The sequence below is a fragment of the Eptatretus burgeri genome, chromosome 7, assembly GCF_056783735.1.
Source record: "Eptatretus burgeri isolate ZD-2024b chromosome 7, Ebu_testis_v1, whole genome shotgun sequence".
In the NCBI taxonomy this organism is placed as follows: Eukaryota; Metazoa; Chordata; class Myxini; order Myxiniformes; family Myxinidae; genus Eptatretus; species Eptatretus burgeri.
The window spans coordinates 82,576,873-82,600,777 of NC_140967.1; the positions used below are offsets into that span (position 1 = coordinate 82,576,873).

Consider the following 23,905-nt stretch of genomic DNA (forward strand, 5'->3'; position numbering starts at 1 on the left):
CGAAGAGGTCATGGAGAAGGCCACACCACACATTGATCTTTGGACTGTCACTTATGTGTTCAATGACCACATGGGGGTTTTCAGAGCTCCAGATCCTCACATTGTGCCGGTTGACCTTCCCCGATACATAAAAGCAAGCTTCATCTGTGAGCATGAGCTTTTTCAGCTAATCTTCGTCATCCTCTATGCGACTGAGCATTTCCAAGGCAAACACCTTGTGTTTGGTTCCGTCATTTAGTTTGAGTTCCTGCAGAATCTGAACCTTATAGGCATAAAGCTTCAGTCTCTTATGCAAAATCCTGTGTACAGTGGTGGACGGTGGTTGGTAGTCCCAGTTCTCTGTATGCGCAACAAATTGATTTTCTGGGACTTTGTTGAAATGATTCATGCACTCGTTCAACGTGTGCTGCACTTGTGCTTCATCGACCGGTATTTTTCTGTTTCTGACAACTTCCGGTCTCCTTAAACCTCTTATTCATTTATTTATTTTCTACACACTGTCAAGGCTCATATGAGAGCTAACACACAGCACGTACAACAAGGGGAACAGGAGATAAGAGGGGTGGGAGAGGGAAGGAAAAATCATTGGGGACCAGAGACATGAGGAGATCTGTTGAAGGGAGAGGATGTGTTCGGGCACACAGAGTAAACAAGATGGACACTAAAAGGACTTTCAGGTTCTTAAACGGACCAGAGGAGAGGAGACGGTAGAAGACAGAAAGACCACCGACCTGCCTGTGGTGAGAGAGTGAGAGACCCAAAGACTCAGCCTCATCGCGGGAGATAACAATGATCTTCAATGCCTTGGCTTCCACACCATGAAGCCGAGAAAGATGAGAGGGGAGAGCAGTACTCCATCAAGCTGCGGACAAAAGCTTTGTATGTGGTCAGTAGCTCAGGTGGGTCGAGGAAGGACTTTGCACGATGAAGGATGCCCAGTCAGAGATTGGCTTTGGAGGCCAGGTTTGAAATGTGGCTTTCCCAGGAAAGATCATGGCAGATTGTGAGACCCAGAAGCACATTCTGATGCTAGTCCACGATGGTGGATTCCTTCCGTACCCTGTGCAGAAATTATGCTGAATTTGCACATTGGTTCTCATCTCATTGAACCATTCAACACACTGAGCTTTCTCCATCGAGCCTATACTGTAACTTCTTGCCATCTACCCCTGTGCTGCATTTAGTTTCCATAATCCCTTTTCATTCCCCTCCAACTGAACACGACCGGTATACCGACCAGGACACAACACAGCCCTCCTGCAATAATTATCCCATTCCCTGGATTTGTGCCACGGACAATTTGTGACATGTGGGGTTCATCCCTGGTGCATGGGGGTAAAAGTACTGATTTCCACATGTTAAGCGCAGAGCTCCGCTCCTGGCGACAGCCAGAAGGGCCAACTGAGTGAATATCCGGGCGGTGGCAGAATAGGCGAGGTTGTAACCGGTTTATCCGTACAACTGTGTGAATGGTCTCATCAACCAGGCAATATGTGACTTTTAACATGGTGTAATCCGACATACATTGCTCAGCACACATGCGCAGATTCCGTGAGCAATGAAGTCCATCAGCGTTGCCTTGACGTATATCATATGTGGTACTACCCTGGGCTGTTGCTGTCTGCAGCGTACTACCTGGAAAATAAACATCATTATTCATGGTATTTATTGCAACAGACATTTTCTCTTTTTGTTTATTTTTTATTTGCGAGATGCAGTAACGTGGTTGTAATTATTCTTCAACAGAATAATCTGCACATTCGCACTGATCTGACAAAAGCTCTCTCTCTCTCTCTCTCTCTCTCTCTCTCTCTCTCTCTCTCTCTCTCTCTCTCTCTCTCTCTCTCTGCCTCTCTCTCTCTCTCTCTGCCTCTCTCTCTCTCTCTCTCTCTCTGTCTTTCTCTCTCTCTCTCTCTCTGTCTCTCTCTCTCTCTCTCTCTCTCTCTCTCTCTCTCTCTCTCTCTCTCTCTCTCTCTCTCTCTCTCTCTCTCTCCCTCTCTCTCTCTCTCTCTCTTTTTCTCTCTCTCTCTCTCTCTGCCTCTCTCTCTCTCTCTCTCTCTCTCTCTCTCTCTCTCTCTCTCTCTCTCTCTCTCGTCTCTCCTCTCTCTCTCTCTCTCTCTCTCTCTCTCTCTCTCTCTCTCGCCCCTGCTGGTCGTTGGTGAGTTGTGCATGGGTGTGGCGTCATGGCGGCTCGTGTGTGCAGCTGTGAGCACTATGTTGTTCCTATCCCCATTTCGTTTCCCTCTGTGTCTGTGTACGTGTTTGTGGAGTTTCTTTCCCTGTTTCCCTTCCTGCTGAGACGAGAGAGAGAGAGAGAGAGAGAGAGAGAGAGAGAGAGAGAGAGAGAGAGAGAGAGAGAGAGAGAGAGAGAGAGAGAGAGAGAGAGAGAGAGAGAGAGAGAGAGAGAGAGAGAGAGAGAGAGAGAGAGAGAGAGAGAGAGAGAGAGAGAGAGAGAGAGAGAGAGAGAGAGAGAGAGAGAGAGAGAGAGAGAGAGAGAGAGAGAGAGAGAGAGAGAGAGAGAGAGAGAGAGAGAGAGAGAGAGAGAGAGAGAGAGAGAGAGACGGAGAGACGCACGGTAGGTGCTTTCTGGGTTTTGTTTTCATAGGCCTGCCGTTTATCGGTGGTTTAGCTTCTTCCTTATACTCTTCTTTTCCCTTATACTTCATTTGACCCCACTTGCTGGTTGCTTGTGACGGTTTTCCTTTGTTAAACTTAAAAACTCTTCTTTTGTTTTCAGCTATGGCAAACAGTCGTTTGCAGAATAGCATTTACGAGTCACTTACTCGTAAGAATGGGGTATTAGTTAGTCCACCGGACGGGGTTCGGGTCGAGGACGTCGTGATGGGCTTGGGTAAACTCGTTGGTTTTGAAAATGTGCTCGCAGCTTCAAAGATGAACCAACGAGTTGTTGTTTTTCTTTCCGAGGAGCGCTCCGTTGCTCAGGCGGTTGAAACTGGTTTGTCTTTACCGCCAGATATTTTCGTTAACGTTAGTATGTTGGACTCACCGGCGGTGAAAGTCAGTTTATCTAATTTACCGCCTTTTGTTAAAAGCGAACAGACCTTGTCCGTTTTGGGACAATTTGGCAACGGTGGTGTCAAAAATCTCCATGATTCCCTTTCATTTGCGTTCGGATTCTTCAGTCCGCCATATCATGACTGTAACGTATGTTGATTTCCGGTTGTAGTTGGTTGTGCTCCGTGATCGCGAATAAATGTCACTTCCGGTCTGACCCAACATGGAGTCCTGAGTATCTTACATGGTGTCAGAAGAATCTGCAAATATCTCCGTACATCCACGCCATCTGACGCTGGTATTTGAAACATATAAACTATGGCATCCGTGAACTTTGAACACCCAACTATTGACTGGGATTCGACTTCACTGTATCAGGAATTTGTTCGATTCCGAAACCACGTTGGATTCGTTTTTGACGGTCCGTTGGCTGGGCTGCCTGACAAACACAAGGCGGGGTGGCTTGGAACTCGGATCGGAGAACAGGGACGAGAGATATACAAGACCTTTGAGTGGATTGAAGGTGAGAAGAATGACCCCAACAGAGTTTTGGACAAATTCGAATTGTATATCCGTCCGAGGAAAAACAAGCTCATCACGAGACATCGACTGTTCAAGAGGAAACAAAGCCCCAGTGAATCGTTTGACAACTTTGTCAAGGACTTGCGGCTCATTCTCATGGACTGTGAATATGTGCAGCCTGAAGATGTGGTCATGGATGCCATCATACGAGGAGTTTATGAGGAGAAAGTTCAGGAACGCCGACTAGACGGAGGTGAAGAACTTATGCTGGCCAAATCTCTTGAAGTGGGTCAGCAGTTTGAACTTTCAAGGACTCAGATTGGCATTGCCCGTGATGAGGATATGAGTGTGGCCGCTGTACGTTACAAATGTGTAATTTCTGGAAATATTGCAGAAGCTCTGGGCCTGATCATCAGACTTGATTTCGTTGCAACGGAAGTGGATACGTGTGGTGTTCTTACTGAACTGAAGGAATATCCAGATCTCGTGCGAACCACAGGAACTCTGCCAGGCATGTATACAATTAAATTGCAATCTGGTGCAAAGGGAGTTGTAAATGCTTCTCGGCGACAACCCGCTTCCTTCTTGCCGCGTATTAAAACCCGACTGGGGGAGATGGAATCGGACGGATACATTGCCAAAGTGAACAAACCTACAGAATGGGTCAGTTCAATGGTGGTATCTCTCAGAAACGATAAACTGAGAACTTGTCTGGATGCATCCCATCTGAACAAGGTCATCAAGAGGGAGCACCATCCCATGCGTACTGTTGAGGAAGTCGTTGCAAATATACTTCACGCCAAGGTGTTCTCAGTGTTAGACGCAAAGTCAGGATTCCTACAAATCAAACTGGATGAGGAATCATCCTATCTGACATGTTTCAATACACCTTTCAGTAGGTATAGGTGGCTTCGTCTTCCTTTTGGCCTGAAATGTGCACCCAAAATTTTTCAGAGGATTATGGACCAAATGATTGAAGGCATAGATGGAGCAGTCGCGATCATGGATGACATTCTCATCGCCGGTCCAAATGTGGAAGTACATGATCGAATTCTAAAACAAGTCATCGATCGGGCAACAAACTGCAATCTTAAGTTGAACCTGCAGAAATGTAAAATCCGCCAGTCGTCGGTACAGTATGTAGGACATATACTGTCTGAGGATGGACTATCTCCTGATCCTGTCAAAGTTGAGGCAGTTCGCAGTATGCCGGCTCCAACCGATAAGGAATCAGTGAGGCGCTTCGTCGGATTCATCACGTATTTGTCAAAATTCATCCCTCGGTTGAGTGAAGAGTTAGCTCCACTCCGAGAACTGCTGAAATCTGATGTTGTTTATCAATGGCAACCGGCTCAAGCCAGAGCATTTAAGAGACTGAAGGAACTTTGCTGTCATCTGCCTATTCTTGCGTACTTCGATGTCAACAAGCCAGTCGAGATTCACTGTGATGCGAGCCGAAGTGGACTTGGTGCAGTTCTTGTCCAGGAGGACCGCCCCATTGCATACAGCTCCAGGGCTCTCACGGAGACTGAGACACGGTACGCACAAATAGAGAAGGAGATGCTTTCCATAGTCCATGCCTGCAAAAAGTTTCATTGTTATGTCTTTGGGAAAACAGTCACCGTCTACAATGACCACAAACCTCTGGAAATAATTGCCAAAAAGCCTTTGCTGTCTGCTCCAATGAGACTACAGAGCATGCTACTAAGATTGCAATGGTATGACCTCAATATTCGGTACAGAAAAGGGGAAGATATGCAGCTTCCGGACACGCTTTCTCGAGCCTACCTGCCAGATACTGGTTCGGAAATAGACAACTTAGAGCATATTTCAATGTTGGACTTTTTTATCTGTCTCTGACGAGAGGTATGCTGATCTTCAAAGAGCAACTGAGTTAGAACTCAGTCAATTGCAGTCAATGATTCTTGATGGATGGCCAAATGCCAGACAAGGTGTATCATTCGATCTTCGACCATACTGGGATTCCCGGAGTGAACTTTTCGTTATGGATGCCATCCTATACAAAGACATGCGAATCGTTGTACCACCTACTCTGAGACCACGCATGCTGAACCTGATTCACGAATCACATCTCGGAATAGTCAAGTGCAAACAACGAGCTTGGGAAGTTCTATACTGGCCCTCCATGAATGCGGACATTGATCAAACTGTTCAGAACTGCTCCAAGTGTGCAAGCTATCAAAACTGCTTGCCTGCTGAGCCCCTGAAACCGACTCCTACACTGAATCTACTTTGGAGTGAAATTGGGACAGACCTGTTCCAATTTGATGGTAAGACGTACCTGATAACGGTTGACTATTATTCCAAATTCATCGAAGTGGACGAAGTGAAGGATTTACGCTGCAGCACAACGCTTGAGCGACTGAAAGCACAGTTCAGTCGCCACGGTCTACCAGAGACTCTACGGCATGATAATGGGACAATGTACAACTCACAACTTTTGAAAAAGTTCCGCAAAGATCACGGTATCTGTGTTAGAACATCTAGTCCCAGGTATCCACGTTCAAATGGAGAAGTTGAAAGGGCTGTACAAACCATCAAACGACTCTGGAGATAATGTTCGGACAAGCACCTGGCCTTGCTGGATTATCGCACAACGCCATTGGAAGGCATCCACCTTTCGCCTGCTCAACTACTGATGGGAAGACATCCGAGGAATACCCTGCCCACTGCCCGTAGTCTTCTAGTACCTATGGCTTATGACCGTGTTGCTGTGAAAAGACACTTCCACCTGGAGAAAGCTAAACAGAGATTCTACAATGGTCGTCACACACACAAAGATCTTCCACCATTACATCCAAATGACGAAGTTAGAATGGAACCTTCTCCGGGTTCCAAACGGTGGATACCAGCTGTGATTGTGAAGCAGCACCCGGAGCCACGTTCGTATGTGGTTCGGTCCCGAGACACGGGTGATACTTATCGCCGTAATCGTCGACATTTACGTAAGAGCACCGGTGTATCCAACGAGGGTGCTGACCTCTATCGGCCTTTTATTGAAGGTGATAATGCTACCTGTGAGGTCAGTGACGGCCTAAGCGGTTTGTCAAACCTGAAGCCTCCAGATACCGACGCTGCGCGTTCTGTCAAGCTGCATGAGCCACACAGGGCAGTCACCCCGCCGAGGCCTAGAGTCTCCCCTTCTGTAACTCATACTAGAAGTGGTCGTATCAGTCGTCGACCAGATAAACTTGATTTGTGATGAATTGTAACTTTGCCTTCACCATGTTTGGATGTTTGTTAGCACTGAGTTGGTTACCGGTTGATTTGTAGTTGGATTTAAGAGTTGAATTGGTTTTGACTAGGTTGGCAAGTAAGTTATCAAGTATATATTCATCTTACTGAATCGCTTTGCGTTCCAGACTAACTTGTATAACTTTGGTCACTGCTTTTGCCACCCTGAAGGGGGAGATGTAACGTATGTTGATTTCCGGTTGTGGTTGGTTGTGCTCCGTGATCGCGAATAAACGTCACTTCCGGTCTGGCCCAACATGGAGTCCTGAGTATCTTACAATGACCTTCCGGCGGCACTGTTACATGGTGTTAAAAAAACAACGCTCAATCGCTCAATGCCTCAGCCACATTGGTAGTTGAAAATCGAAATTATCCAATGTACATTGCAACAGAGACAATGACGTGTTTCACGTGTGGTGCCTTCGGACATTTAAAAGGTGCTTGTCCGGAGTGTATATCCGGTGGCACATCTAGAAAGTCAGGAAGAAACGCCGATTCTAGTGGCACATCTAGACGGACAGAACCAGATGCCGATATTAGTAATAATAATGGCGCGTCGGGGACAACAGATCAGCCTTCACATTCGAGCATGGAAATCAATAATTCTCCCGCTGATGACGTGGGTTTAATTCCCGTGTCCTCCAAGAGGAGTTATAAAAGAGGAAGCGGAAGTGAGGACACACAGGCGAGCTGTTCGAAAAAGATAGCACCGTCGAATGAATGTAATGTTTTCTTTTTTTTAGAAACAGAAGCTCCTGCAGCTGGTCTTCTGCTGCAGAATAGGTTCGGTGTGTTCGCTGAAACGGAGGAAGACGCTTCTGTTCATCCCTCTCGTGAACAAGGATCGAGCGCAACGCCACGAGATGCTGTGGTCACCAGTCCGGTCACTGACACTAAAATCAAAAACCATAAACCTGCTCTTGTCCCGCGTCCTGCTGATGACGAAGTGTCTGAGGTAATGGAGGCAGAAGACGTGGCAGCCCCAGAGGGAGAGTGCGAAGCCTCCGATATAAAAACGGTAATCCCTGTTACGGTTTTTAAAACTCCCGCTGTGCAAACAGCTACACTTTTAGTAGAAGACGATATTCCCGTTGTAAGAGCATCGGCTTCGGTGTGTGAGGAGAAAAATAAAGGCCACTCGGATTATGACTCAGATGGGCCTCGTCGCTTGCCTCTAGTGCTGGTAGCGAAGTCTGGAATGACCCAGCAACAGCCAAGGAACTGGAGGGTGATGATGATTTATCACCCATGGAAATCCTAAAGTTTCTTCAGGACATTTTTCGAAAGAAGAACGTTAAAATTATAACCTTCTTCCCAAAACCTGTCTGGCTTTATAACCTCTTCAAGACGTCTCCTCCTCAAGGCTGAACAACTTGGTGTGACTGAGTCACAAGTTTTTTGCCTTAGAAAGTGTGTGTTGAAAGCTCGGAAGGAGCTACAAGCGCAACCCAACTTCCTTTTACCTGACAAACCTTCCCTACCCACACTATGACCTTCTCTATTGTAACTTTAAATATAAATGGGGGACGTTCACCCCTGCGTGAAGCTCAGGTAAAGTTGCTTGTCGAGCAAAAACATTTTGATGTTGTTCTTTTGCAAGAAACAAGATGTAGCTCTTCGTGCTCGAGCGAATGGACTCTCATCATGAAAGGACAATGGTTCTTTAGTAGCTTGACCTGCCCTAGTGCTGGAGTGGCTTTTTACTTAAATCCTTCTCTCTGACCTGAAAATGTCACTTTTCAGGAGATTATTAAAGGGCATTTAGCTTCAGTTAATTTCCTTTATAATCGTTATAAACACACTTTAATAAATGTATACTCACCCAGTACGAGAATGGAAAGAATAGAATTTTTCACATAGTTAGAAATGTTCCTCACATACCTTGATTTTGATGGTCTTGTTTGTCTGTATGGAGACTTTAACTGCACATTGTATCCCACCCTTGACCGCAATGGAGAAGAGCCCCACCCATCAAGTCCAATACCCTAAAATAGAGCATTGTGTAAATTCTCCCTTATGGATGTATGGAAACTCCAGAACCCATTTGCACGGCAATACACGTGGTGCCGATGTGCAAATGGCCGACTATCTCTTGCAAGGCGAGACAGATTTTACATTAATAATGACTTTAAATGTCAGAGACGATGTTGACACCACTCCAAGTGGCTTTTCGGACCACCACATGGTTGTTCTTCATGTACTTTCCCCGGCTCGAAATCGTGGGACTGCCCATTGGACCTTCAATGTGAGTCTTCTGCAAGATGACGCGTTTTCTGTCGCCTTTCGAACCTTTTGGGGAGTTTTACTACTACGGAATCCTTCCTACTCCTGCCTCACACAATGGTGGGACAATGCGAAGACCCATATTAGAACCTTTTGTCAGCAATATTGCTTCTTTTGTACAAAGAACGAATCTGCGCTGCAATCTCTAATTGCCAAAGAAATATTGTCGCTCCAGTCAAGCCTTCCAACTCCCAGTGCTGAAAGGACTGTTTCTCTAAAGCAACAAAGAAAGCCCTCCTCGCGCAACTCTGTGCAAAACAAGCCAGAGGGGCTCTAATTAGGCTGCGAATGGAGAACTACAGCTCTATTGATAATTTCCAAATCCTTCCAAATTTTTCTTTGCTTTGGAAGTGCAAAAAAAGAGAAACCAGCAAATAACTTCGCTGCAGGCACCAGGAGGCCAAACAACACACGATCCAAAAGACATCAGAAGCTTGACGAAACAATACTTCTTTGACTTGTATTGCACCAGAAACACGAAAGAAGACATGATTAGTTCCTTAACCACTTCTTTGCCCACCTTGTCCGAATCTGCATGCCAACAACTTGACAAGGAAGTGACTGTTGAACTTTTTACAGCTTTGCAAACTTTGCCCACAGGTAAAGCTTCTGGACTTGATGGAATCCCTGCAGAGTTCTACAAAGCCTTCTGGGATTTGTTGGGACCGGAGTTGCTTGACCTCCTAATTGATAGCCTACAATTAGGCTTGCTACCACTCAGCTGTCACAGGGCTATACTTGCTCTCATACCTAAGAAAGGAGACCTCCAGCAACTTAAAAATTGGCGTCCCATTTCGCTCCTCTGCACGGACTACAAGATCTTCTCAAAAGTTCTTGCCAACCGCCTCAAACCTCTGATTGGGGAGATTGTACACCCCGATCAATCTTATTGCATCCCTAAATGGAGAATACATGATAGCATTTTTATTGTACGTGACATGATCGATATTTGTATTGCTGAACATAGAAATGTTGGTCTAGTGTTTTTTGACCAAGAAGAAGTTTTCGACACGATTGATCATTCTTATCTCTTTGCTGTTTTACGGAGGTTTGGTTTTAAGGAAAATTTTATTTGTTATATTAAACTATTGTACAATAATATTTTTAGCTTGCTCAAAGTAAATAACATCTTAAATCAGCCTTTCCCTGTCACCAGGGGTACTCGTCAAGGGTGCCCCCTGTCTGGCCTTCTATACTCCTTTTCAATTGAACCTTCACTACATCGTTTACGTACGCGGCTACAAGGGTTTTATCATCTGTCGTTAGAAAATCCTGTAAAGACCATTGCTTATGCGGATGATCTCTGCGCAACTGTGCACTCTGATGACGATGTTCGTGCTTTGGTTGAGTCTGTCAAGGAATTTAGCTTGGCTCGCTCGACTAAAGTTAATTTTGAAAAGAGCAAAGCTTTTTACTTAGGTCCACGGAATGAAACTCCCCCTCCAACCCTACCAGGGCAGCTTGAATGGACCAATGAAGGAATACGCTACCTCGGTGTCTTTCTTGGAACTCAAGATTTTATTTAAAAAAAACTGGGAATCGCTGATTACTAAAACTGAGCAGCGGTTGATAAAATGGAGGGGATTATTGAGGCAGCTTTCCTACCGGGGTCGTACTCTGGTCATGAATAATCTTGCGGCATCAATGCTATGGCATGTTTTCAAGGCACTGCAGGCCCCAGTTTTTATCCTTTAAAAACTTCAAAGCTTTTTTGTAGATTTTTTCTGGGGGGGGGGGGAGGGGAAGCACTGGCTCCGGCCAGGAATACTAAGCCTGCCGACTGCAGAAGGTGGATAGAGGCTAATAGATGTGACGAGCAAAGTGATGGCTTTTCGCCTCCTTTCAGTACGAAGGCTTCTATACTTCGACGTCCCATGGAAAGCCTTTGCCCATTGCTTGCTGAAGTGAGCTGGGAAACTAGGCTATGGTGACAAGCTTTTTCTTCTTGATACGAAGCGTGTGGATATGACATCGATCCCTCTATTTTACCGAAGCATGCTGGAACCGTGGCATGCTGTTTCTTTTCGCCGTTATGCCAGTGCTTACTCCCTTCAGATGTTATTAAATGAACCAATATTTTTAAATTCTTTTTTTGATGGGGTCTGTAGTGACAGATCTTTCATGCAAAAGTTTATTGATGTCGGCGTTACCAGAGTAAAACACCTCAGGAACCCCCTTGTACATAGATGGAAGCCAGCTGCTGATATTGCCGTGGCCACCAGTGTGAGGTCCATCAGAGTTATTGGCAGAATTTTCTCTGTGATTTTACGGACTTTTAAGCAAAACCGGGTTAAAATGGGACCCAGACATAGAAGATGCCCTCAATTTATCCCAATGTCCTTTCCCAAATCTTTTAATTTTATTTCAAAGTTTTAGGTTTTTTAACCAGATTGAGAAATCCTCAGTGTACAATCTATGTGTTCTCACCCTTTTTCCTGGCAAACCCGCAGAGCCACAAGCTCATTGGCGAGTGCTGCTTCAAGCTAACATTCCACAACAATTAAATGGCAGGTGATGTATAAAGAACCGATTGTCAAGCGCTCAGGCGATCTACAATGGCGGCTAGCGCACAACATCCTGCCTTGTAACATCCTGTCCCACCGTATATGTCCTGAAAACTCGGAATTGTGCCCCTTTTGCGACACCCCAGAGACCTTTTTTCACATTTTCATTGAATGTTCAAGGTTGGCCTCACTTTTTGGAATTATGTCGCGTGTGATCCGGGGGCTCGGTTTGACTTTTACGCATTGTGTTTTTATATTTGTTTTCAATGTCTTGTATCAATGCAGAAATGAATGTCTTTTAGCAAACTTTTTGTGTTCTGTGGCAAAACTAGCCATCAATTTATCGAGGAAACAAAAACTGCAGAACACTGATGTTTTAGCTGATGACGTTTTAACTATTTTTAAAGCATTGGTTTCATCGCGTATTCTTTTTGAGTTTGAAATTCAAGATCCTGTTTCATTTAAAAACCGGTGGTGTGCGAAGCAATCTTTATGTAGCATGGTTGGTGGTGCTCTAGTAATCAATTTATAAATTTAAAATATTACTTCTTTGTTACCCCTTCCTTTCCTGGTTGTCTTTTTTTTGATGCCTGTATGAACTTCCTTGCAATAAAGGAGAACAAGAGTCAGTCAGTCAGTCAGTCAGTCAGTCAGTCAGTCAGTCAGTCAGTCAGTCTCTCTCTCTCTCTCTCTCTCTCTCTCTCTCTCTCTCTCTCTCTCTCTCTCTCTCTCTCTCTCTCTCTCTCTCGCCCCCTGCTGGCTGTTGGTGAGTCGAGTGGAGTGTCATGGCGGCTGTGTGGTCTTGGTGAGCTGTGATCTGCCATGTTTTTTTCGCCTTTCTATCCCCTTTCACATCGTTTTTCACCTCCCTTCCTTTGTTTCCTTCTACGCATCGTTATTTGTGCTCCCACCCTCCCCTCTTCCCTCCTCTCTTCGTTAGACCTCGCGCTCCGGCCTTCCCTTGAGCCGTCGTCACCCCACCCCGCCCATCTGTCCTTGTTATTTCACGGTATGGCCTTCGGTTCATCTCTTCCCCTCCCCATCCCCCTGTTTTTTCCTCGCATACCTTTTCCCCCGAGATAGAGAGAGAGAAAGAGCCCACAGCTTCTTGTGGATAGCTTTTAGTTGGCGGCCCATCCCGGGCCTTCAACTCATCGTTTTTTTCCTCACTGTAGCTGTGTTTATTTCCTTTGGAAACCTCTGTCTCGGCTCGTATTTAATTACTGCACGAGAGCAATCACCCCTCCCCCCCTTCCTAAACATGACTTCTTATTCCCGTTATTCGGCATTTGAAGCATTAACAAGAAAACATGGCGTCGTCTGTGTCCCACCCGACGACGTCAGCGTTGAGGATCTGGTTATCGCTACGGGAAACGTCGTCGGTACTGACAAAGTTCGTGCCCCTCACGAATGGACAAACGTGTGGTAATCTTCGTGTCTGAGACAGAACTGGTTCATTAAATCGTATCGACCGGACTATCAACAGACGACGGACATTTCGTGCTCGTCTCCCCTCTGGACACTCCGGCCGTCAAGGTCATGATCTCGAACGCTCCTCCTTTCCTGAAAAATCAGACACTGATCTCCGAATTATCTCGTTATGGTCCTGTGGTTTCTCAGATCACCATGTTACCTTTACGTAGCCAGGACGATCGGACGAAGCATGTGATGTGTTTTCGGAGACAAGCTCATGTGGTGCTTCCTCCCTCTAACGCTGAAAGAACCTTGAACATCGTTTTAAAACTCAAAATTGATAATCATGATTACCAAGTCTACGTAACCACTGACACCCTGAAATGTTTCGAATGTGGTAATTTCGGACACTGGAAACGATCTTGCCCAAAGGCGACTTCGTCAAAGATGAAACAAACCTCGTCAACAAGAATACTTCTTCTTCTTCTTCTTTTTCTTTTTCTTTTTCTTTTTCTTTTTCTTTTTCTTTTTCTTTTTCTTTTTCTTTTTCTTTTTCTTTTTCTTTTTCTTCTTCGGAAGCGAATCCCGTGTCCGGTAATAAGGTGCAGGCCTCTCAGCCCGATAGTCTAAACAGCAAAACGAATGTTTGGGATGGTTTCACCGTCGTTCCATCAAGGAAGAGAAAGACTTTACCTGATGGTCGTTTAACCCAGAAGAAGGGAGCATTTACAAACGAGGAATCTGTCGGTAATGTTCCTGTGGTGATTTGAAGGTCGTGACGTGTGATCACATGTTGCCCGGCTCGAGCACAGAAGAGATAAAGCTGAGGTTCGGCTCGGCCGCGCGGATTGTCCCTGGGGCATTGTCGTTTTATGTCGGCGGCTCACTTGGTGCTCATTGAATGGTGAGAATACTGATTGATATATAATACTGATTTATTTTGCGGTGATTAGTTGCGCGTGTGTACCTTACTGCTTATGTACTCCATGCTGCGTCTGTATTTCCTGGTGTGCCCGTAGAAGCGGCTTCAATCAAATGGAATAAAGCCTAAACTCTGAAGGTTCTTCTCTCGTCCTCATTTCAGTTCCCACAGTTGTGACTGACATCACTCTACAAGGCCTACCCGGAATGGACCCGGAATGGACCCGGACCCCGGTACCTACGACCAACAAGTTCAGCCTACTTGCCGGTGAGGACAGAGACGTCTCCCTTCCAGAGACCACTTTACCTGTTATCGCAGTAAATGAAACTGTTTCACTCGTTAAAAACTCTCCTATTGGAAAGTCCATCGACAGTGATACACAGACCACGAGTGATGAACCTGCTGTCACTTTGGTAAATATTAACCATGAATCCTTGTCAGCAGGAAATAGTAAAACAAATGTTAACCCTGTTACTGCTCCCATTTCATCACGTGGTGAAGCTGGAAATGCAGGAAATGTTAAAATGGATGTTTTACCAGAGATCCCCAAAGTACTGTACACCTCCACGCCGTTGGAGGTCGATAACACCGTGACGGTCGAGGGAAGCGAAATCGCTACATCCACTGATGGTGTTTCTGTTTCATTAACTCCCCCGATCATTTCCATTACTTCACCAGGAGATGTTCCCACAATGGAAGAGCACATATACGTCGTAACCAGTACAGATCCGTGTATCAATACTGACGACGGTATCGATATGCAGGACAGTACAAGTTTATGTGACTCGGAAACTAAAACCGACTCTGACGAATCTGACCTGGAGGAAGCAAACAGGAACAGTCAGGTGGAAACGGTGGAGAAGCTCACCAGTCAAAGTCCTACCCCCCCCTGAACAAATAAGACTCTTCTTACAAAATACATACAGGAAACGCAATATAAACCTGACGGAATACTTTCCAGATCTACCGTCCTTCCTTGAGTGTGCTCAGGCTATCGTACGTAAGCCTGACTTATTCGGTTTCCACCAGACACAGTCACCGCTTAAAAAAACCGATTGCCAAGGCGAAAAGGGATCCTAATCAATTATCCCGCTTCTGATCTTATTCTTAGAAACTATTATTTTCCTCATGGCCAGTTTCAAGATTGGAACAATAAATGTTAATGGTGGTGGGAGTCCGCTCCGCAAGATCCAAATTAAACAGTTGGTAGAGGTCAACGGTCTCAACATAGCTTTGTTACAAGAGACCCATGCTGTCCGATCTGTTCAGGCTCAGTGGCGACTATTTATGGATAAGGAATGTTTCTTCAGTAACAACTCCACGTCGAAGGCAGGCATCATGTTTGTCTTCGGGAAACATTTCCATCTGTCCTGCCTTAATTTTATGAGTATTATTGATGGACACCTTGCCTCCGTGACCTTCGCTATCAATCAGGTCAAGTTCACAATTCTCAATGTGTACGCTCCAAGCAAAAATGACGAGCGGATCTCCTTTTTTTCCGAACTGAGAAAATTCCTGCAAACACTGGATTTGCAGACTTGTCTAATTATTGGTGGCGATTTTAACTGTACTGTTAATGCTTCATTTGACCGGAACGGGCCGGAACCCCCAACCATGTACCGCAAAACTTTTTGCAAACATCATTGCGAAATATAATCTTCATGATATTTGGCGCGTGCAGCACCCTTCTGATCAATCTTATACATGGTGTCGTTGTTTAAACAACCACATCTCACTTGCGAGGCTTGATCGCATCATTGTAAATTATCATTTATTACATGGAGTTTATAAATCCGATATCGTGCCTTCTGGTTTCTCCGACCATTCCCAAGCTCGAGTCTTTATTCAACTCTCTAAACCATGTCCAGGGAGCTCTCATTGGAAATTCAATAACAGTTTACTAGAAAACCTCAACTTCATTGAGGCCTTTGAATCCTTCTGGACGGCTCTCCTAGAACAGAAGTTAAGCTGTTCCGTTAACCCGGTGATATGGTGGGATTTAGTAAAAACCCAAATTAAAGGGTTCTGTCAACAGTATCAGTTTTTCTCAACAAGGGCTGACCATGAAGTTAAGAAAATATTACAGTTAGAGATTTTACAACTCCAACGAGTCATCAGACAAAATAATAGGAACATACAAAAAACCTTAACTGAGAAACAGTCCTTATTAAAGGAAATAACCGAGAGGAATGCACGTGGTGCCTCAGTTCGGATAAGAGTGTGACACCTGAATGAGGCAGACGTACCAACCAAGTACTTCTTTTCCTTAGAGAAACGTCTTCCCAGTAAACAGCTTTCTCAGCTGCTATTAGCAGATTCATCCATTATCTTTACATAATCAGAAATCAAACTTTTCGTGAAGGAATACTTTTCGAAAATATATTCAATGGAACAAATAAATCCTGTCCGTGTCGCCTCGATCTCCGTAGGCCTGCCAGTGTTGTGTGAAGATGGGTGTTCCCAACTGGAAAGACCCATCACCTTGGATGAACTTGGCACTGCCCTGCACGGCCTTGCCATTGGGAAAGCACCTGGATTGGATGGACTTGCAACCAAATTTTACAAGAAGTTTTGGCACTTCTTGGGTCCAGAACTCATTAAGACCTTGAACGCAAGCTGCCAGCTTGAAGAGCTACCTCAGAGTTGCCGATGAGCTCTTCTTACCCTCATCCCCAAAAAGGGAGACATGCTGAGTATTGAAAATTGGCGTCCTATCTCCATGTTATGTACGGACTATAAGATATTTTCAAAAGCCCTGGCATCGCGACTTACTCCTTATTTATCCTCGTTGTTGAAGGAAGACCAATGTTACTGTGTCCCAAAACGTTCCATCGATGACAACATCTCCCTTGTGAGGGACATCATTGAACTGTGCAAGGAAAACCCTAAGGATTTAGGACTTCTTCTCCTTGATCAGGAGAAAGCCTTTGACCGTGTTGACCATCGGTACCTTTTCTAAGTACTTGAGCGGTTTGGACTTGGTTCAACCTTCATCTCTTATATTAAAATACGATACAATAATATTTATAGTGTGCTTAAGATAAACAATGAACTTCTTGCACCTTTGTCTATTAACAAGGGAATTAGACAAGGTTTCCCTCTTTCCGGGTTGCTTTATGCTCTCTCCATCAAACCCCTACTGGTTTCTTTGCGCTGTAGACGAACAGGGGTTAGTTTGTCCCAGCTTGAACGGCCCATCAAGGTACTGGCATACGCCGATGACGTATGTGTATTCGTACAAGATATCAATGACGTTAACATCGTTCGTTATTGTTTGTCCTTATTTGAAAAGGCTTCTTCAGCCAAAGTAAATTGGAACAAAACGAGCGCCCTTTGGCTCGGTCCGTTGTGCTACTTGGCGCCAAGACTTCCTGCTCCACTGTCATGGGACAATGATGGTGTGAAATACCTTGGAGTGTTCTTCGGTAATAATACCACAGTAGCAAAAAATTGGGCTGGTCTGCTTGAGTTTGTTGAGGGTAAACTGCAAAAATGGAAAGGTCTGATCACACAACTGTCATATCGTGGAAGGGTCTTGGTCATCAACACACTGGTGGCCTCCACCTTATGGCACAGGTTCTTCATGCTGCATCCTCCAGCGGCGTTGCTTCAACAGCTCCAGAAGTGCTTCGTGTCCTTTTTCTGGGACGGAAAACACTGGCTGCAACCTGGGGTCCTCAGTTTACCACTGACCGATGGAGGACAAGGCCTGGTCGACATAAAAAGCCGGCTAATGGCCTTTCGACTCTCGGTTGCTCTTCGCATGCTATACACACGACCCTCTCCACCATGGATCAACGTCGCTCGTCACCTTTTGCAACAGGCTGGGAGTCTAGGCTATGACCACTCTCTTTTCCTGATGGACCTTTCCAAAATCAAAACATCCCCCCTCTCTGGTTTCTATCAGAGCATTCTAAATGCATGGCAAGCTCTGACAATAACAAGAGCTACTCATTTTTACACGAAACAGATGTTTCTGGAAGAACCTTTGTTCTTCAACTCCCTTTTCCATGATATGCCTGCTGATAGGTGTTTTATTCAACGCTTTACCGACAAGGGCGTTAAATCTGTCGCAGATCTTCTCAGCCCAAACGGCAGCTGGATCGGAGTTGATTCATTGGCAAGCCTGGTCGGTGTGCGATCCTCTCGAATCGTGGCACGCATATTATGTAGTGTGCTTTGGACATGCACACAGCTCGCACCTGCTTGGGAGCAAGACCACCAAAGCAATGAAGAAAATGCACATTGAATACCTTCTCTCTCTACCTTTCCTGAACTCGTATGTGCTTTTTCTCTTGCCAGCCCTCTTCCTTGTGCCCCTTTTAACGTAGGCTTCAATGGCCTTCCCAAACAAAAAGACCTTTATTTGGGTTGTGTAAAATTTATTTCGCAACAGCAAATAACACAGCAGAAGGTTCGATGGAGAGACCTCTTTCCTTGTTCTCCCCCTTATTTTCCTAACTGGAATGGTTTTTATCACCCCCCTGTACCACCACGACATGGTGACCTCCAATGGAGACTAGTACACTGGATCCTTCCTTCTCATCACTTGTTGCACCATTTTTCAAATCTGCTTGAAGATGAACGTCCTTTTTGTAAGAAATCTGAAAACCTTTTTCACATCGATGTTGAATGCCAACGGTTGGCACCTTTATTTATTTTACTTCGGAATTGTTTTGTGAGGTTTGGTTTGTTTTTTAACACTTGTGTGTTCATCTACGGATTGGATATCCCACACAAAAATTCCAATGCTGTGTTAGCCAATTTCCTGCTTGCTCAGGCAAAGATGGCAGTATATAAGTCAAGGAAAAGAAAACTTGATGGTGTTGGAGTAAGGCCTAGGTCACATTTATCACGGCGGCCGTGGGGTCTCCAAAATCTACGGCCACGGGCAATTATACGGCGGCCGCAGTATTTCCCCGTTTCAACAATGTAGCAGTCACATATGTTTTTATTTTTCGGGGAGCTGCACGGTGTAGATTTTATACACCATTTTGATTCGAACTGTGGTAATCTTCCAGTGACTGAAAAGAAAGCAAAATCCAATTTAACACGACTTATTGCATTTAGAAATTGTGGAGACCGAAAACGTGGGGTTGCCGTACGGTCTTTGATTTGATGTCGCACGGTGACCTTAGGGCGTTCCTGCGGCGGCCATAGAATTTTCAAGGCAGACGCAAGGTGCCCGCAAGGCGACTGCAGGGGGGCCGCAGGGGGGCCCAAAGGCGAACGTGCGGCCAGACGGACGGTAACGAATGGGTTAATTAATTTTTTTTTTTTACTTTTTTTTCGGCTTGTCGAATTGCTATGGCGAATGTAGAAATGAAAAAAGTTATAACTCCGCGTTATAATTCCACGGCGACCTTACGGCCTGTAAAATATAGCCATACGGCATAGGACCACCCTGAGGCCACCTCAGAAACTCTGCGGCCACCGCACGTTTCTGTCAATTCAGAGGGCGTATGGCTGCCGTATCCTCGCCATAGAGCAAATGTGACTTTGGCCTTAGGTCTTAGAAATTGTGGAGACTGAAAACGTGGGGTTGCCATATGGTCTTTGATTTGATGTCGCACGGTGACCTTAAAGGGGCCCTGTGGCGGCCATAGAATTTTCAAGGCAAACGCAAGGTGCCCGCAAGGCGACCGCAGGGGACCACAGGGGGGCCCTAAGGTGAACGTGCGGCTAGACGGACGGTAACGAATGGGTTAATTTTTTTATTTTTTTTTTACCAGTTTTTTTTTTCAGCTTGTCGAATTGCTACGGCGAACGTAGAAATGAAAAAAGTTATAACTCCGCGTTATAATTCCACGGCGACCTTACGGCCTGTAAAATATAGCCATACGGCGTAGGGCCACCCTGAGGCCACCTCAGAAACTCTGCGGCCGCCGCACGTTTCTGTCAATTCAGAGGGCGTACGGCCGCCGTATCCTCGCCGTAGAGCAAATTTTACTTAGGCCTAAATGATGAAGATGCTTTGTTTTTGTTCCAAAACTTTGTAATAAGTCGTCTTAAATTGGATTTTGCTTTCTTTTCAGTCACTGGAAGATTACCACAGTTCGAATCAAAATGCTGTATAAAATAAGTTATTTGCAAAGTCCGAGAGGAATGTTTATCCTTTTGTGAAATGTTTTGCATATAATCCACCCGATTCATCCTTTCCTTTCCTCAGAAATTGTTTCTTGGTTTTCTTTCTTTCTCTGAAATGAAAATGTAACTCCCATTTGGGGGGCTTTCTTTTCTATTTTTATAATAAAAATATACAAAAGTCTCTCTGTCTCTCTCTCTCTGTCTCTCTCTCTGTCTCTCTCTGTCTCTCTCTCTGTCTCTCTCTGTCTCTCTCTCTGTCTCTCTCTCTGTCTCTCTCTCTGTCTCTCTCTGTCTCTGTCTGTCTCTGTCTCTGTCTGTCTCTCTCCTCTCTCCTCTCTCCTCTCTCCTCTCTCCTCTCTCCTCTCTCCTCTCTCCTCTCTCCTCTCTCCTCTCTCCTCTCTCCTCTCTCCTCTCTCCTCTGTCTCTGTCTCTGTCTCTGTCTCTGTCTCTGTCTCTCTCTTCCTCTCTCTCTCTCTCTCCCTCTCTCCATTCAAATTTGCATGGGTGTGAACTTTCTGGAGCATGGACGAGTTCGCAAGGTTTGCCAGGAGTTATATCGCAGCAAACCACCTGTCATGTACCTGGCTCAAGACCTATTTGTGGGGGCAACTCTGGAACTGCATAGTCGTCGGTTCTTGCTCACAGAAACTGATGAGTTCACTTTATGTTACATGGAGCAGAGGCCTGATGAGGTGAATTTCCAGATCGTAGATTGGCATAACTATTCGGAATGTTTTTTCCCTTCCATGTTATGTTGAGATTGGTCATCTACGGTACATATCAGGGTGCTTTTGTAGTAAAGCACAGGAATTGTCAGAAATGGTGAAAAATAGAAAATAATTAGAGATGAGGATTAAAGTGATTGACTCACCATTTATTCCTTCATTGACATCCTGCAGTAGCTTATCCATCATGGTCCCCCCTTAGTTCCCAATGGCCAATGTAAAGTTGGTTCTGCAGAATGCACGACAGGCAGCACAAGGTACAGAGGGACAGGGACAGGTGAGGGAGTCCTTGATTTGCCAAGACCCAAGCAAAACTAGTCCATTGACCACTGAAGTTTTCAGGTAATCCATGAAACAGGGCAAGGTTTAAAGATTTATGATTTCTTGGGTACTGTGCTTGAAGAGCCCATACCCAGGAACTCTTCAATTTGGGATTCAAAGCCAGGATGCTATCGGATGAGCTTGATGCTGGATTGACACAGCATGAGGTTCTGTCAGTGGCGAGGCATGATGCGGTGCATGGAGACAAGATGCGTGAATGCAGCTGAAACAGACTGGTTGCATTGGTACAGCAAGAGCTCCACCTAAAGGGTTTCGAATAATTTTGTTCATTGAAGCAGTGGTTGGTACAGGGTGACACCAATCAGTGAGTGCTGAGCAGTGGTCATTGTCCATACACAATACATAATAACAATCCTTCAAAATCTACACTAAAAGAGAGATGTTTGTCTGTCTGTGTGTGTGTTTTTCTCAGAGATGGCTAAACAGATCTTCGTCAAACTTTCAGAGGTTCATTAGTGAGTGCCAGGAAGTGTTTTAGGTAGAACAATATTTAAAAACAAACTTGGATTTTTTTTTTTTTAGCCCTCTATAGTGCCTTGGCCTTTGTAGCTCTGTGAGAGGTATTATTAAATGATCCCCAAGTCCATTCATTCGTGGGTGGAGGGAAGTGTTTTAGGCCACCAGAACTAAAACAGGTTAAAAAAAAACAAAATATGATTTCTTCAAAATACCAACCGGATACGAACAGCACCGGGCAAGGCTAGGTATCCCCTGCGAACACATCATGAAAACAATCTTGTAATTTTGGAAGTTCTTTGTATTTGTTTTTTGAGCCGAAGGATCAAGTATAATCTTTGCCTTTTTAATTGTAAGACCATTTGGATAAACTCAAGTAAACCCTTTTGCCTAATAAATATTGAACGTAGTTTTCAATGTATAACTGCACAGTATAAGCAATGAACCAATAGTAACAGAACAGTCATCACACATAACAGCAGTTATTTACTTTGTAATGTTCTTATCTACACACATCAGGCACTCCTTAACCCAGTTTAAAAACATATGACTTTGTGTTTGCTTGCTCCTGCTTGTGTTTGCTTGCTCCTGCCTGTGTTTGCTTGCTCTTGCTTGTGTTTGCTTGCATTTTGAAGTGTTAATAAGGACTATTTATGTCCTGGAAATGTTCACATTGTACTATGCAACCACTGTAAGATAATGATTGTTTCATCTGATGCAGTTCTGGAAAGCTGAACAAGCAAACAATCATCGCGACCTTCAAAAGTGTCCGGCTGCCCCTACAGAGCCACAAGCAGCAAACCTTGCTGGACAAGTGCGTCTTGTGTATGAACTCCTGAACATATATCACTCAGATATAAGTTTTCCTCTACCTTAACTTCATTAATGCTCAGATTAACTTGTTACTTTGAACAAAATTTCAAAGGATTTTTTGGTATGCATTGTCAATGCTCATGGAGGAGCTTGGAGTGATTTGTTTTCAATATTTAGGCATAACGGGGATGAACAATATTGATGTAATCGGTAATGTTATTACTTGTATGATGCTGGTGTATTTGTGATATAATCACATCTATATTTGCCTGTTCCATGCCACTTGTGTGGGCAAGTTAAAGAGTCACTTGTTGTTTGTGAGGGGCATTCATGAACTTTTCTGGGAACAAGATGCTCACAATAGTCCAAGATATGTCAACTTGTTTTAGTTTTCAAAATAATCTTTGATTTCAATGCACTTGCTCCAATTGTCGTTTAAACTGTCAATGCCAGTAAAAGTTTATTTTCTTCAGATTACTCCTTCAGCCACATCTCTTCGATGCTTCACCAAGTTCCTTGTCGATAGCCCCGCAGGTGGGACTGTACTTCAAATATTGAAACATTGTAGTCACTGGGGGCCAGGTCTGAGCTACATAGCAGGGTGATCCAACTGCTCAAAGTCACAGTAATGAATGGCTGTCTGAACGAACACTGGCCTTTTGCACATGTGTATTGTTGTGAATGAGGATCACATCTTTGGTTAACATCCCTCAGCATTTGTCTTTGATGGCCTGTCACCATTTTTGCATGAGTCTGGCATAATATTCCCCTGTGGTTGTAGTTTGAGGCATATCATTCATTAGCAGTTTTCCCTTGACGTCCCAGAAATTGAAGACCATGATCTTACTACAACTGAAGGTCGTGTGAAATTTCTTGGATGACAATGATCCTCTGTGCTCCCATTGCATAGATTCGAGTTTGGTTTAATCCAGATCCATCTACAACTTTTTGAGATATCCTGCACACAAACAGACAGAGATGGGTGAAAACATAACCTCCTTCACCTTTGGTGGCGGAGGTAAAAATCTGCAATTTTCAGATAAAGGTCAAATGACCTTTGACCCCAAGATCCATTCAAATACACCTTTGTTCCAAGTCTGGTGAAAATCCCTTCACCAGTTCACAAGTTACTGTGGTAACAAGAGATGACACAAAGCTTGGAGGTAAGGTAGATGTAAAAAGGGCTGGGGGTGGGGGGTGTGATCAGATTCAGGAAAGTCTAAATACAGTACTTTCATAGATTTGGCAAATGGTTAGCAGATGCAAATAAATTTTAAGATGCTGGGGATTTGTAAGAACAACAAAAATAGAGATTATATAATAGAAAGGGCAGTGATGGAGCATGTCACACAGGAGAAGGATCTAAGGGTGGTAATATATATGGAAGGCGGGGTGGAGGGGGGGGGGAGGGGAGTTAACCAGACAGCACAGTGCCAGACATGTATAGTTTGAGCTAACAGGATTTAGGTTGTATTTGTAAGGGGATTTATTATAAATCAGAAGTGATAGTGTTAACACTGTATGTGAATTTAGTGAGGTCTCATCGAGAATATTGTGCACCGGTACAG

General features: G+C 44.6%; 1 long non-coding RNA gene across 2 annotated transcripts; it reads left to right on the top strand.

The window, feature by feature from the left end:
- The first annotated feature begins 12,218 nt into the window (after window positions 1–12,218).
- On the top strand, window positions 12,219–22,809 carry LOC147023647 (uncharacterized). 2 transcript variants are annotated; one of them, XR_015060314.1, is made up of 3 exons: window positions 12,219–12,384; window positions 14,077–14,181; window positions 22,246–22,809. It is a non-coding gene; the product is annotated as an uncharacterized LOC147023647 (long non-coding RNA). The 2 variants fall into 2 exon arrangements; XR_015060315.1 differs by lacking the exon at window positions 12,219–12,384 and adding an exon at window positions 12,431–13,896 and having other exon boundaries at window positions 14,012–14,181.
- Window positions 22,810–23,905: the final 1,096 nt, after the last annotated feature.